We start from the raw sequence: 13121 nt of genomic DNA, 5'->3' as shown, positions 1-13121 counted from the left end.
TAATACCAAGTTGTCATGCCCCGAACTCGATAATGAGCCCCAGGGGTGAATTAGTAACCTAACCTGTCCCTGTATCATACAAACAATCATGATACTCCACAATGAATAAAGGTCTGAACCCGGGGGGTTTCCAAGCACCCTATACAGACCTATATACAAACCATATATACAACGAAAAAATGCATTTTATACATATACTGTACCATACCAGAGTCTATACAAAAGGAAACCAGGTTCCATAATATACAACACAATCCCGAGTGTCAGCCAAAACCACAAAAGACAACCCAGTACAGTCTTAGTACTTACCCAAGTACTACTCGCAGTACACCGACCACTACGCTCCCACACCAGGTTGCTAGTTCTGATTACTTGAAGGACCTGTAAAATATGTATATACAGCAGGGGTGAGACACCTCTTAGTAAGGAAAAATCAAGTTATATCGGTGTGTGGTATATGAGTGTTCTCATGACATACTAACATGCATAGTTTAACAGTCAAAAATATTTAAACCAATTCCAGTAATTTCACAAAACAAGCAATACAGTCTAGTGTCATCACACCCTTCAGCTCGAAGTTGAACTATTTGGTGGTATTTCACACCATTCAGTAAAAATCGACAATCTGGTGATATCCCACACCCTTCGGCAAACGCCGGTAGTTTGGTGATATTTCATACCCTTCGGCAAACGTCGGTGCCCCCAGTAACATGGCATAGCATCAGCCCACAACGTTGAACTGGTGCAGATCTGGTGTTCGCACACCCTTTGGCTCGAAAGTTGGCCAATCTAGTGGTATTGTGCACTCTTCGGCAAAAGTCCAATTTCAAAACTTGGAACAATTCGTAACCCCATTCCTATTTCACCAAAACACAACTCATGCATGCTCATATAACCAAACAAAACCACACATATTTGGTAATCTAAAATCATGATTTTACAAACATATACAGTTTAACAAGTCAAGGCACAGCTATCCCTATAACACAATATATATCACAACATATATTTACGGTTTTCCAACAAAACCAGGGATGCAGCCCGTCATCCCCTTTTTCCCAAAACTGTAATACGAAAAACCCATATATTACCCATTAGATTTTCCAAAATGAGTAACCAAAAAACACACGGGATCGTGGACCACAGTTCCACCGAGTCCGATTTAAAAAATAACTGACATAAACATAATTACTTTTACCTTTCCTCAAATGGTCAATTTCGAACTCTACGACCCTTAAATAGCGAACTGAGTTCCCAAAACCTATAAAAGAAAGTACCAAAGATACTCACAATGTTATTCCCTACATAACCACAAGATCAGAATTGAAAACCGAGCCTTACCTTGATTTCAAGCTAAAAACCAAAAATGCCCAAAACGAAGATTTGATCCATTGAACTTGTAGAGAATCCTTCCCTGATCCTCGTGGTAACATCGGATCAATGATTCTCGCAACGAAAGGCGAAGAAATCTAGAGAGAAAGAGAGTATGTTGAGTTCCTAGAGAGATAGAGAGAGAATTTGAGATTTCTTAACTGAGAAGTAATGAAAATGGATATTTATAACCCTTTGACTCGGCCATATTTTTCAAAGAGATGGCGTCTTCATTGACGAGACACTGAAGAAACCTTGTCAACGAGACGGTGACCTTGTCGACGAGCCTGAAATTTTCGGATTCCCAAAACCCCTTGGCTTCTCCTCATCGACAAGCCCCTGCATTTCGTCTCATTCGCAAAACCTCTCGGCTTCTCCTCATCTACGAGCTCCTGCACATCATCGCCGATAAAATAAGGCCTTCATCGATGAAGCCTGCTCAATTACCATTTTACCCTTCTCTTAATTAATTAATTCCATATATCACGGTTCAGGTTCTTATAACTGTTACGTTATCATTATGCTTATATTAGTTTGTGGTATGTGTATTATTCTTATTATTACGATAGTCTATTATTATTATTATAGTTTATTGTTATTATTATGATAGTTTTTTATGCTTTATGGTAATTTATTAGTATGATATTATTATTATGTAGTTTATTTTTTTATAGTAGTTTATTATGTAGTTTATTATTATGATATTTTATTATGTATTATTATAGTGCACTATTATGGTATTGTTATTATGTATATTATGGTATTGTTATTACTTAGTTTATTATTGTGGTATAATTATCACGTATATTATGGTGATTTATTTTACCATAGTTTATATTATGGTAGTTTAACTATTATTGTAGTTTATTGTGTATTACATCATAACTTGTTATGGTATTTTAATATATTTAGTATTAATTATTATGGCATTTTAGTATTGTAATATGTTTAGTATCAGTTATTATCGTATCTTTAGTATTTTAGTATATATATGGTATAGGTTATTATGGTGTATATACACACACACACACACACACACACACACACACATATATATATATATATATGTATATATATTATTGTGGTATTTTTAGTATTTTAGTTTATATTATATGTTTATATTCAGTATTACGTATTGTGGTATTCTTAATATTTTAATTTGTATTTTTATGTGTAATATTTTAGTTCATTATAATGTTTATTATTATTATGTTTATTATATTTATTATAATATTATTATGTTTATATTATTAGTATTTTGTGTTTATTATACTATTTATATTATTATTACATTTATTGTTATGCTTATATTATATATAGAATTATATATTTTTGTATGGGTGTGTCCCTTTGATTACAAAAAGGGCAATGGACATTTCAGGTCTCACTTGTATTAGCTCTGGTTTTTTTTTTTTTGGGGGGGGGGGGGGGGGGGGGGTGTTGGGGAAGGGGGGTTTCTAACGAGATCCCCAAGTTTGGGGGTCTTATTAGACATTCTTAAATCACACCCCGTTTGATTATTTTCCATTAATTGAGTATATTTTGTTAACTTATTAGTTTATTTATGAAAAGAGTAAATTAAAATGTTATTAAAATTTAATTTGGGGATAATTTTTAATTAGTTAGATACCATTCATAGAATAGGTGGATAGGGGGTGTGAATGCCTTCCCCTAGCATAATTGAACTCTCGATCCCGATCCTGATATATATAGACCAATACTATTCTTAATTGAATAGTAATCAAGTATTCTAACTACACTGAGAAAAAGTAAGTTAGTGGTCACTCCAAATTTTATTTTTTTTTTCCAAAAAATCGTCCATAATTTTATTCTGCTTGCCTCCTAAGGCACCTCGCTCCTAGGACTTCGCGACAAAGTATGCACCGCATTATTAAAGATTCCATTAAGAATAGGGTAGTTTGTCCCTTCACTAAGATCCTTCAAATCCTTAAAAATTCCCTTATTTGTCAATAATAATGGTCACAAAATTGCTATACTCTTGCTATTATTCACATATCTCCATTTTATCCTCTCCATCACCACATCCCTGACATGGCATTATATAAATTAGTGGTGTGACACCACATACTTATCACCCTTAGTCTTGCAAACACTTCATGTGCTGCCTTGCGTAAGCTTTAGCCCAATTTGTATATGGTCACAGCCCAAGTTGCAGTGGACAAAGCCATCAATGCCTTGCGATACTTCATTTGGTGTGGATCCTTTTGCTAAAAAGAAAAATAATGCTTTGGTAGATGCTTAAAACTCTTGATGCTACATGCAACAATGGATGCAATGGCGAGGAGAGGATGATGTGGGAGGTTTTTAATTATATGTGAAGAGAAGGGTGTGTCTAAAAGACTGGAGATAGGGAATATAAAGCTTCTTCAAATGAAATAGATAATCGATGGTATTGATTTATAGAACTCAATTGAAGAACATGGAGGGATTTAGTAGCTTCCTCCAATGAAATTCAAAACAAGAACGAAAAAGGTTATCAAAGAAGTTGGTTTTTTAATTTTATTGAACAACAATGTTGAAATAGGTTCCCCCCACCAAAGTCAGTTAGGTAGGGAATGATAATGGAATTATTCTCACATCACAAATATGTAATAGTACTTTGGAGTGGACAATAACAAATCATCCAATCACGTGGTAATTAAGTGGAAACAACCAAAACTTTAGAGATCTTGAATAAAAAAGGAAAAGTGATCTTTAAAATCCAACATTTGTCAAGAAATTTAGTTTGTAAAGATATTTGGAAAATCTCCAAACTTCTTGGACACAACAAAAATTTAAATTTTGATTCAATAATCATTGAAGGAAATTTTGTCACTATGAAAGTTATCACATCGGCGAACTACCATAAAAATGGCTTTTTCCTTTCAGAAGTAGTTAAATTACCTTATTGGATTAGCATGTATATCCTTATATACACCAAGTACATATTTATCATCATTAAAATGCTTATAGAGTAAGTTAAATAATTAATATTATTATTTAAATAAATAACTCACAAATTTATTTGTCAACATGCAATGTATGTCTACATTGACTAGTTTGAGTGTGTGCGTGTGTGAAAATCCCATCCATCCACATCCCAAATCAACATGAAATAGAAATTGAAAGAGCCGCACGTGACTCCAATATCAATATTGAAAATCTCAAAAGCAAAAGCCTGCTATAAACTCGCCTTTAAACATGGGGATATGTCAATTGAAAGAATTAAAAAATCTCAAGGTACAAGATCTTAAATATATGCATGCAATTATACAAGACATAAATTTTAATCTTTTGACAAAATATCTTTTGTCCTTATTAATTCAAAAGTTAGATTGCAAATATCATGCATTTCTTTGGCTAGTAATTGGTTCTATTTAAATACAGTAATACATTAAAACAAATAAAATGTCTTTGCTAGCTTTGAGAGAGAGAGAGAGAGAGAGGGAAAGAGAGAGAGGGAGAGAGAACTTCATTTTGGAGCTACAATTTAGTGGAAGAAATTAATTAAAAGAGAGATTCATTACTTTAACCTTTCTATTTTAAAAAGAAAATAGCCTTTAATCTATATTTTGTCACCCATTTGATTTTATTAATAAATTTTACCCACTAAATATCCTTCTTGTGCTCCGTATATGAAATAGCACGTTAAGTCCATCCATGCCTACACCCTTATGTATGTGCGCATAAGGAAACCTTCCAATTTAAAAACATATAGGGAACAAGTTGCATGACATTCACATCATGAGTGACTTGTACTTACCGAGGGGACAGGACTTTTCAGATGGTTCGTAATGGGAAACATTCCTCCGATTACAGTATAAAATGGTTTTTCGCAATCCTACAGTAAGATTTTAAGACATTTTTCAAGACCTCTCTCTCTCTCTCTCTCTCTCTCTCTCTCTCTCGGGTTTTGGACGCGTATAAGCTCTATAAAAGCAAACCAACCAGTGGAGTATTAACATGAGAAGTCTCAAGAGCAGCTAAGCTACACAAGAAAATGCTTCAAAAGCCTTCTTTGGTTCTTATTTATTTTCTCCTTCTGTCCATCCTTCCATTGAGGACTACACCGGCAAGTAATGCCAAAGGAGAAGCTTTCATGAGATGGAAGGACAGCTGGGCTTCTTCCCCTTCTTCTCTCCTTTCTTGGACCCTCTCTAACCTCTTAGGCGTATGCGACTGGGTTGGCATTAATTGCGACCATTCCCTGAAATAAATCTCTTTGATACCAACATTGTCGGAACACTTACGGAATTCAGTTTCGATTCATTTCCTAATCTCATCAACTTAAACCTCAGTAAAAACAACCTTGGAGGCTCGATACCTTCGGCCATTTCCAGCCTCTCCAAGCTCACTTTATTGGACTTGTCAAACAATCTGTTTACTGGCACCATTCCACCAGAGATTGGAAACTTAACTCTGCTTCAGCACCTTAGTTTATTCAACAACAATCTCACCGGTGTCATCCCCCACACAATTAGCAATTGTTGGAATATTGCTTCAAGGATTGAACAACTGGAGCTAAAATCTAAGGCTAAGATAGAAGAGGAGTAGTTGAGATAGTTAATATTGTTTTAGATAGTTAAGTTGTTATTTTTATTTTTCTTGTTTCTTGTGTTGTATAAATACAGCCATGTATTCTGTATTTTGTATTAAATAAAAAAAAGTATTTTTTAGCAAATACAAAGTCTGTCATGGTATCAGAGCTAAATACTTCTCTTCCGTAATTTTTCAAGAAAACCACAGAAGCTCTGTTTTTCTTTTCTTTAACAATCTTTCCATAGCCTTTGCATTTATCTCCAAATTCTGCTCAGTACGAATATTCACAAAGGTCTGCAGCTGAACAAAGAAGCTGATGAAAGACATTTCTTGGCATTATACTTATATCAGAGAAGCTGAACAGTGAATATTGAATCGTCATTGTCTCTATTTTTTTACAAGGAAAGATCTTTGTTTAGCAAATTTTACATTACTTTACATTTCTTGGAAGAATTTCATAAATGACTTCTGCTGAAAATTCTACCAGCTCTCATACTTCTCATTGCGTGATCAACCTTTCGGATGATTCATCCAGTCCATATTACTTGCATCCAAGTGATAATCCTGGTACATTACTTGCTTCTGAAATCTTTAATGGTGATAATTATATTGCATGGAGTAGATCAATCACCATTGCTTTAACAATAAAAAATAAGGCAGCATTCATTGATGGTTCGATTCTTGCTCCTCCTATAAATCAATGTTCTCTCCATACTGCATGGCTGCGTGCAAATAATCTAGTTCTCTCATGGTTAATGAATTCCATTTCCAAGGAAATAAGGAATAGTTTTCTCTATGTTACATCTGCTGTTGATCTTTGGAACAAGTTGAAAACAAGATACTTACGAAGTGATGGTCCGAGAGTATTCCACCTTGAAAAATCGCTAAGTTCCATTACTCAGGGTTCTTTATCAATCACTAAGTATTTTAATTCTTTCAAATCATTATGGGGTGAGTATGTTAACTACAAACCATTTCCTACATGTAGTTGTGGCAAAATGGCAACTTGTACCTGCAACTTGTTTGATTTTTTGCTGATTAGACAGCAATCTGATTATGTGTTAAAGTTTTTGATTGGGCTGAATGATTCCTATGCTCCAATTCGAAGTCAATTACTTATGGTTTCACCATTACCGAGTATGGCAAAAGTATTTTCTTTACTACTTCAAGAAGAAAGTCAAAGACAACTACACAGTGTTGTCAATAATAATACTTATGCTTTGATTGCCAAACAAAATACTCAGCCATATGTTCCTTCGAAATTTTCTAAGGACAAACAGAAAAGATCTTCTTTATACTGCACTCATTGTGGACATAATGGCCATACAATAGAAAAATGTTTTCAGCTTCATGGTTAACCTCCTGGTTGGACTGGACCAAAAGGAATAAGGAAACCACCCACTACTCACGCTGCTACAACAACTTCTGAGATCTCTACTCAATATAGTAATGAAGATCAAAAGTTTTCTTTTACTTCTGAGGAATTCAATAAATTGTTGGCACTTGCAAATTCTACTTCATCTTCAACATTCACCCAAACACCTTCACCTGCTGTCAACATTGCTGCTTCTCAATTATCTGGTAATCCCTCAAATTTTTGTTACTCTGCCTCTTCATCTTTGCAGAATGTATCCTCATGGATTTTGGATACAGGTGTAACAGATCACATGACATGTTCACCACTATTATATTCTTCTCCTCCTAAACAAATCAATGTTTCCATAAATTTTCCAAATGGGAATTCTGTTCCAGCTTCACACATTGGCAAAATTTGTCTTTCAAACACACTTTCTTTACATGATGTTTTATGTGTTCCCAGTTTTTCATTCAATTTACTGTCTGTTTCTAAACTAACAAAGCAATCTAATATTTGTGCTTCCTTTTTTGACTCCCATTGTCTTTTACAGGACCAATCGACAAAGAAGATGATTGGGATTGCATTTGAAAAACATGGACTGTACCACTTACCTCAAGCTACTTCAAAGACTACTTCTCACAACCAAACCATGTTTCATTCTTCCTCCTTGGCTTCAGCCATTACTCAAACTCAGTTAGATACTTGGCATTACAGACTTGGCCATGTCTCTAATTCAAGATTACCCTTTCTTAAATAGTTGGACTCATCTATATCTTTCAAATCTACAAATGTTTGTGATATATGTCATTTAGAAAAACAAAGAAAGCTTTCATTTCCTATATCTCAAACCTGTTCAAATAAAAAGTTTGATTTGATTCATTGTGATATATGGGGTCCTTTCAATGTTGTTTGTTATTCTAGTTTCAAATATTTTCTTACTATAGTTGATGACTATACACGTTGCACTTGGGTTTACATGCTCAAGATGAAATCTGAAGTTTCTTTTATCCTTAAAATTTTTTGCAAAATGATAATGACCTAGTTCAGTGTTCCTATCAAAACAATACAATCAGATAATGATCCTGAATTTCTTTTGACTCAATTTTATAATGATAATGGTATTATACATCAAAGAAGTTATGTTGCAACTCCTCAACAAAATGGAGTTGTGGAAAGAAAGCATCAACATTTATTAAACACTGCCAGGGCTTTACTGTTTCAAGCAAACATGCCTTTAATTTTTTGGAGTGACTGTGTATTAACAGCAGCTCATATCATAAATAGAATTCCTACTCCTCTTCTCAACAACAAAACACCATTCGAGATGTTATTTGATAAACCACCTAATCTTTCTCACCTCAAAGTGTTTGGTTGTCTTTGTTTTGCATCAACACTTACAACTCATAGACATAAATTTGATCCACGAGCTACCAAATGTCTTTTCTTGGGTTATCCCTCTTATATCAAAGGCTACAAATTAATGGATCTTAATACTAATAAGATTTTCATTTCAAGAAATGTAGTCTTTTCTGAAAATCATATTTTTTTATTTCCACCTACACCTTCTACTTCAGATTTTTGTTCTAATTCTTCTGGTATTTCTTCTAATCAACATCTATCATCACCTCAACACCTCATCCCAGATCAGCGTTCTTCACATCATCAAACTGATCAACATCTTTCACACCATCAATCTTCTTTGACCAATGATCATATCCCAAATATTATTCGACCACAACTTAGAAAGTCTTCAAGAATTAAACAATTACTTGCAGGATTTTTATTGTGGTACTACTTCACAGGTTCCAATTGCAACTCCCTTATCTGCTATTGCTGATTGTTCTCCTAATAAAGTTATTTTATATCCCATATTTGATTTTGTTTCTACAAATCAATTGTCTTCTTTTCATAAAGCTTTTTTAGTATCTCTTTCAGCCTTCAAAGAACCTAAAACTTACAAATTAGCTGCTCAAAATCCTGAATGGCAAGCTGCAATGCACAATGAAATAAATGCCTTAGAATTAAATAAAACTTGGGAACTTGTTACTCTTCCTAAAGATAAAAAGACCATTGGCTGTAAGTGGGTTTTTCAAATCAAGTATAAACCAGATGGATCTATTGAGAGGTACAAAGCTAGATTGGTAGCTAAAGGTTATACTCAACAAGAAGGATTGGATTTTTTTGACACTTTTTCTCCTGTAGCAAAGATAACTTCCATTCGGCTACTGCTTGCTATAGCTGCTGTTAAGCATTGGCATCTTCATCAGTTAGATGTTAATAATGCTTTCTTACATGGTGATTTGCATGAAGAAGTTTATATGGATTTGCCACCTAGTTTGGTTGTCAAGGGAGAACATAAAGTTTGTAAACTTTTAAAGAGTTTATATGGTTTGAAGCAAGCTTCTAGGCAATGGTTTGCTAAACTATCCACAACACTACTTAATTATGGTTTTACTCAAGGTAGCTCTGATTGTTCTTTGTTTATCAAGAAATCTACATCATCCTTCATAGCTCTACTAGTCTATGTAGATGATATTCTTCTGGCCAGTGATAGTTTACTTGAAATAGAGCTACTTAAGTCCGTTTTACATGACAAGTTTACCGTTAAAGATTTGGGGGAACTTAAATATTTTCTTGGCTTGGAGATTGCAAGATCTAAAACTGGTATATCTCTTTGCCAAAGGAAATTTGTTCTCGATATGCTTGAACAAGCTGGAGTTCTTGGTGCAAAGCCTACATCTTTTCCTATGGATTCAAACTTAAAACTTACTGCTTCTGATTCTGCTTTATGTGAGGATCCTTCAGCCTATAGAAGACTAGTTGGGAAACTGCTATATTTAACTTTAACTAGACCTGATCTTGCATTTTCAGTCCAAGTTCTGAGTCAGTTTTTGGTCAAACCTGCTGTGAGTCATTTCCAAGTTGCCATTCGAGTTCTCAGGTACCTAAAAGCTACTCCTGGTCAAGAATTATTCTTTCCAGCTTCTTCAGAACTGCAGCTCAAAGCTTTCTCCGATAGTGATTGGGCAAGCTGTATTGATACTCGATGAAGTGTCACTGGTTTTGCTGTCTTCTTAGGTGATTCCTTAATTTCCTAGAAGAGCAAAAAGCAAGCAGCTATCAGCAGATCCTCTGCTGAAGCTGAATACAGGGCACTTTGCCTCCACAACTTGTGAAATTCAATGGCTTCTTTATGCACTACATGATTTGTCTATTCCTCTTCAGCATCCAGTTTTGGTTTACACTGATAGTAAATCAGCCTTGTCCATTGCTACCAACCCAGTTCAACATGAGAGAACCAAGCATATATAAATCGACTGTCATCTTATTAGAGAAAAACTACAACAAAATATAATAAAGTTGTTCCATGTTCCTTCATGATTGCAATTGGCAGACATTTTCACTAAGCCTCTCAGTTCTCTTCCATTTCATCATAGTCTTCGCAAGATGAATATTCAGAATATACATATTCATCTTGAGGGGGGGTGTTGGAATATTACTTCAAGGATTGAACAGCTGGAGCTAAAATCTAAGGCTAAGATAGAAGAGGAGCAGCTGAGTTAGTTAATATTGTTTTAGATAGTTAAGTTGTTATTTTTCTTTTTCTTGTTTCTTGTGTTGTATAAATACAGCCATGTATTCTGTATTTTGTATTAAATAAAAAAAGAGTATTTTTCAGCAAATACAAAGTCTGTCAGCAATCTTCAAAAGGTACAGTACTTGAACTTTGCATCAAACTACTTGGAAAAAGTAGAGTTGCTTGAGAATTCTAGTTTTCCTTTGCTTACTCACCTTAGTTTGTCAAAAAATGAATTTAAATCAGAGCTACCAAAGTTCATATCCAACTGCCTAAACTTGACGTACCTTGACTTATCGTTAAATCACCTGCTTGGAACAATACCCTAATCGTTTTTAACCAATCTAGACAAGCTTGAGTATCTCAGTCTCACTACGAATTTATTTCAAGGACCATTGCCGCTGAATATTTCCAAGCTGCTCAACCTCAAAAATCTTCGACTTGGAAATAACCTATTCAGTGGTTTTATTCTTGAAGATCTCGGTCTGCTTTCCAACCTTGAAATCCTTGAGTTATATAATAACTCACTTAAAGGGGTCATTCCCTCTTCATTGGGCCAACTCACCAGACTTCAGATACTAGACCTCAGGATGAATAAGTTGAATTCAACAATTCCATCTGAGCTCGGCCTCCTTACCAACCTCACCTACTTGGCTCTAGCTAAGAATTTCCTCCAAGGGGTCTTGCCTCTGTCCTTAGCAAATCTAACCAAGTTAACTGATTTGGGCTTATCTGAGAATTTTCTTTCTGGGGGGATCTCGCCTTCTTTGCTCTCAAGTTTGACCAATCTGATCTCTCTACAACTTCAGAACAGCAACTTGACTGGCATTATTCCACCCGAAATAGGCGGACTGACTATGCTTAATTACCTTTTCTTACACAATAACAATCTCACTGGATCAATCCCGAATGAAATTGGGAACTTAAAAGGGGTTACTAGGATTATGCCTTTCTGGAAACCAGCTCTCTGGTCCAATTCCTTCAGCAGTGTGGAAACTCTTCTCTAACAGCCTGACTGGCACAATTCCTCCAGAAGTTGCAAATCTCGCATCCATTGTTACCCTTGATCTCAACAGTAATCAATTGCAGGGAGAGTTGCCTGAAACCATTTCTCAACTTTCCAATCTACAGTTATTCTCTGTCTTCTCCAATAAATTGGATGGCATCATTCCACAGGATTTTGGGGGTAATATCCCCTCCTTGAGCTTTGTCAGCTTTTCAAATAACAACTTGTCTGTTATACTGCCACCAAGTCTATGCAGTGGTCTTTCTATGCTGTATTTTGCAGTGAATAACAATAGTTTCACTGGGTCAATTCCGGCATGCTTGAAGAGTTGCTTGGGACTAATTAGAGTCCGACTGGATAAGAATAAATTCACGGGAAGTATTACAGATGCATTTGGAGACCATCCAATTCTTTCACATATCGATCTCAAGGACAATCTATTTTCCGGTGAGATCCCTCAGATCGTAGGCAATTTAACCAAGCTCAACTACCTTGACTTGTCGGGTAACAATTTTACTGGAGCCATTCCTAAAGTGCTTGAGAAGTGCGTGAGCTTATCAAGCCTAATTGTCAGTAAAAATGGTCTGTCAGGCGGCATACCCCCTGAGCTTGGCAACTTAACAGGTTTGCAGAACATCTTGGATCTCAGCGGCAATTCATTATCAGGACTAATTCCGGAACGCCTGGGCAAGCTCGCCCTATTGGAGAACCTCAACCTTTCCCACAACCTTCTGACGGGGAACATCCCAGCGACACTGTCCAACATGATTAATTTGAAATCCATTGACTTCTCCTTTAATAAACTGTTTGGTGCAATCCCAATCGGCAAAATCTTCCAAAACGCTCCATCAACGGTTTATGCTGAGAACCAAGGTTTGTGTGGAAATGCACAAGGACTGAATCCGTGCAAGTCCAGTCCTGCTGCTGCCCCAACAAATATCGTCTAATGGGTGAGTTTTGTGATTAGGCAGTGCTTTGAGTGATCACTCTGTGCTATGCTTAAGTTTGTATCGGTCTATGTTTGAACCCAAGGGGGCAATAATAAGAGAACGGTAACTTTTGCTGCATGGAAATAACGTCACTATTTTTACAAGTCAACTGAGAAACCACGAATCTCTTATATAATTTCTCTGAGTTTACGTAAGCATTACAGCACTGAAGAAAGAGTGCCAAAAAGTTCAGATGTAAGCCATAAATTTTAATATAATTTTATATTATATATCTAAATTTAATACAATTTTAAATATGAAATTTCTTCAAATATAAAATAA

General features: G+C 35.3%; 1 pseudogene; it reads left to right on the top strand.

The window, feature by feature from the left end:
- Positions 1-5371: 5371 nt before the first annotated feature.
- On the top strand, positions 5372-12797 carry LOC131155947 (probable leucine-rich repeat receptor-like protein kinase At1g35710; annotated as a pseudogene).
- Positions 12798-13121: the final 324 nt, after the last annotated feature.

The sequence above is a fragment of the Malania oleifera genome, chromosome 5, assembly GCF_029873635.1.
Source record: "Malania oleifera isolate guangnan ecotype guangnan chromosome 5, ASM2987363v1, whole genome shotgun sequence".
Classification (NCBI taxonomy): Eukaryota; Viridiplantae; Streptophyta; class Magnoliopsida; order Santalales; family Ximeniaceae; genus Malania; species Malania oleifera.
This window is presented reverse-complemented; position numbering and strand designations above follow the sequence as displayed.